The sequence below is a fragment of the Mytilus galloprovincialis genome, chromosome 7, assembly GCF_965363235.1.
Source record: "Mytilus galloprovincialis chromosome 7, xbMytGall1.hap1.1, whole genome shotgun sequence".
NCBI lineage: Eukaryota > Metazoa > Mollusca > Bivalvia > Mytilida > Mytilidae > Mytilus > Mytilus galloprovincialis.
Window position 1 is genome coordinate 76,488,700 of NC_134844.1, and position 3,942 is coordinate 76,492,641.

A 3,942-nucleotide genomic window follows, 5' to 3' on the forward strand; every position below is an offset into this window, starting at 1 on the left:
ATAAAATGAAAAAAATAAATCCCAAAATATCATTCATCATGAATGTCTCTGAAAAAACTAACATTCATCATGAATGTCTCTTACAAAAACTAACATTTAATCAATTTTCGAAATAATCAATAAAGATCAAGAAATTTCAAGTTAGATTCGTCAATCAAAAAAAAACTATTTTTGATGAAAATCAAACAAAGTTTTATTTCGAAAGCTTTAAACCTTAAATGTCGACAAAATAAAAATCTGACCCAAAATATCCAAAATCTAAATACACAGTGAGATATATCATATTAAAAAATATGTTAGAATTCCAGACTCCATAGCACTTTAATTTGGTAAAGAAATAAGCAATTTACATGTAAACAAGTAATCCCTAAATAGTTACAACAACCTCCAAATTCAATCTCAACCTTCCTTTAGTGGAATGAACCATGGGGAACAAATGCATAGAGATCCATACACTTATACTCTAGTTATTGTCTGGAAACTAAATGTCCTTGGATGTCGATTTTAAGACCCGGACATCACAACATAATTAGACCACCTCTTTGCAGTTATGTGAGGTGTGTACAAACTGGAAAATTTGGCTAGCTTTACAGATCATGATTGAATTTATGTTGAAGTAACAGAAAAGCTCTTAATGTATATGTATCTGACACATAAAAAAATCAATTTATATAGCAACATGCAGTAACAAGGAATCACAATAAAATATGATATTTAAACATTTATTTACAAATTCACTGTACAACAATTCACTGTCCACATAATGGACCTAAATATTGACGCCATCGACGTAATTTCGGATAGCTTGGTCTCGCATTCCAGACATAAATTACAGGCTTGACAAAAAATGCACACCCCATACCAAATATCATCAGATAATGAATGTAATTGCTTTGAACAAAAGAAAGTATGCAGTAAAAGTCTTCAGTATAGTTTCATCAGACTTTTACAGAAAATTACCAAACATATGATATGATACTGTTTGGTTTAAAATAATATTTCGTCCCTTGTATTCCAAAATGAAGATATAAGTACAATGTTCATTGAACCAGTTCTTTTTATTTTAAGATTAAAATATTTTTTTATCAAAATTTAAGTGCACGCCCGGGCGTTTTGACGTAAACGTAGCAACGCAACTGAAATTAACATAACAACCAGCTTTATATTGAATGAGTAACAAGGAATCAAATAAAATATGATATTTAAACATTTATTTGAAAATTCACTGTACGACAATAATCATTATCAACATTATAATAAAGATGAGGCAAATTATGAAATGAAATGATCTTACATAATAAAACAATTTTGCAAACATTGTTACTAGCATTTATCATTAACTGAATTAAAATCCAAAAGATCATCTATCTTAATCCTTATTTTGTAAGAAAAACATTGTTACAACAAAAATGAATGTTAGAAGGTTGAACAAAAAGACTTATAAAACCCTGACAATCAAAGTATTTTCTTTGTATAGTTTTGTATACATCAAATATCAAAACAATGAAATAAAATGAATTGTATGAATGAAATCTACAATATTTCGATGCATTTTAATTTTTTACCACTACATTATTTTTTGTTTTTATCTTAAAGTATTACAAATGCTCTTATGAGCTTAGCTGTAATTTAGACTGTTATAGAAACAATAAAAATTATTCAAACTTTACAAATAGGTGACCGAGTGGGCAATAAGTCTTTACTCAGATCTTACTTTAAGTTGTGTATTTAAATGAAAAGTAAAGTACTCACAACAATATAAATCAGTTCCGCAATCAGTGATGCACAGTGAGTCTTCATTGGAATTCTAAAAATTTGACAATATATAGAATCTCCATAGCGACATCAGATATTCATTTGTAAGAATGATATGAAGTTTACCACTTTATAAGAAAGAAGATGTGGTATAATTGCCAATTAGACAACTCTCCATAAGAAACTAAAAAACATAACAGCTATAGCTCACCGTACAGCCTTCAACAATGACCAGAGCCCATACTGCATAGTCATCTATAAAAGGTCCCGAAATCACAAATTAAAAAAAAAAACTAGTGACCAAACGGCCAAGTGAATTTACAAAAAAAATGAATGAAAAAAAATGTAACACAGCAACAAAGGACAATCACTACATTACAGGTTTCTGACTTGGGACAGGCACATGCATACTGAATGTGGCGGGGTTATACATGTTAGTGAGATCCCAATCCTCCCATTAACCTGTAAAAGTGGTGTAACAGTACAACATAAACACGAACTATAAAAATCAGTGGAAAAAGACTTAACTAATCAAATGAATAAACATAGAAATACATATAACAAAAATATAGAGTAGACGTGGACGGGTACTTGTACATCCCAACAACAAAAGACACTACGTACAGATCTGTGAGTACTTGCAGTTACTGACATCTAATTCAAATTCAATAACAACTGATATAATAATCATATATCTTAGACTACATCATCAATCAGTTCACATCCAAAATCCAATGCATTAAGTTTAAATACGTCAAAAACAGTCAGAGGAAAACACGACCTTGTGCAATGGCAAGATACAGGAATCGACAGATTGTAAATGCATGAAAGTGGATAATATAACAATAAAATTTAGTTAGTTTTAATTTACTGCAAACAAAATAGATAGTAATACCAATATAAACAACTTTTAAAGATATAATGACGGTTTTGAATTGGCAACCTTTTAGAATAGGAACGATAAGCTTGCCAGGATCGTTTCAAAATTTCAAGGGCACGATAAACATCATCTCCGTAAAATGAGGATGTGTTATCCTGTTTGAAATACGCTTTCTACAATGAGATGCTTGTTCACGTTGTAACGGACACTCAATAAACCAAAATCGGTACATATTTTAAAAATACTTCTCGTGTAATGTTGTTAAATGCTATTTATTAAAATTGTTTTGATCGTCCTTCTTTGCAATTTTAAAATTTATTTGGAATGCTGATATCTTAATTATCTCAACTTAAATTTATGCATTCTAAAAAAAATCATCCTTTGTATAGTGTTTCTCTAGATATTGCCTAATCCAGCAAACACGGTCTATAAAATAAATCACTGTCAAACGCCTTTCTACCTAATACTGTTGCACGATGAGAGAGTCGATCTTAGATTGTATGTACCCTTTAAACATGTTAAACTTTGGAATTTTTAGTATCCACATCTGATTCACGCCACTTCCAGAATATGCATTTCCACAATAACTTTGAAGCCCGGCTTTGATTGCTGATAAAATAGATGTTGATTTAGAAAGAGGTTTCGTTGAGCACTTGGCAAACACAGTAATATACCGTTGCTAGTAAAGACATCAATGTAGTTAAAGTATCCAATACAGTGATGGGAGATCCAGTTCTTCATCTTTGGTTGACATTCCCGAGGAACATAGAACAGACCTTGTTAGGCAGTTTATTTAATGAGATTTTCACACTAAAACCATGTTGTTTGGGGCTTTATATGCGGGGACAATAACATATGTGTCATTGAGGTAGGACAAGTGTTTTACAATATGTTGGTCTTTAAAGATTGACGTAGCTTGGGGATAGACCCATATAGTTTCTTAATTCTGATTTATATCAACGATCTAACAGCATTTATCCATTCGAAAAGAGTATATACGTCTTCTTTCTCGCGTTTAGCTCATTCCCTAGCATAATCCTCGACTGAATCCATCAGAATTTTAAAGTTGTATTTCCAATTGATGGATTTAGGCTCACGGTATTTCGGACCTTTGGATAACACATTTAGTAGGGAAGTGTTATTGACAATGTTGATGTCTCCGGTAATAACGTGGCCAGTCGGTTTATATGTGAATTGGGAACTAGAACAGGTGCATTCAGGAGGTTTAGACTTGAAGTCGTCAATATTGAGATCCTGCAAAACGTGTGTGTTATTGAAAATTTTAGTTGCAATCGGTTTGGTATAGG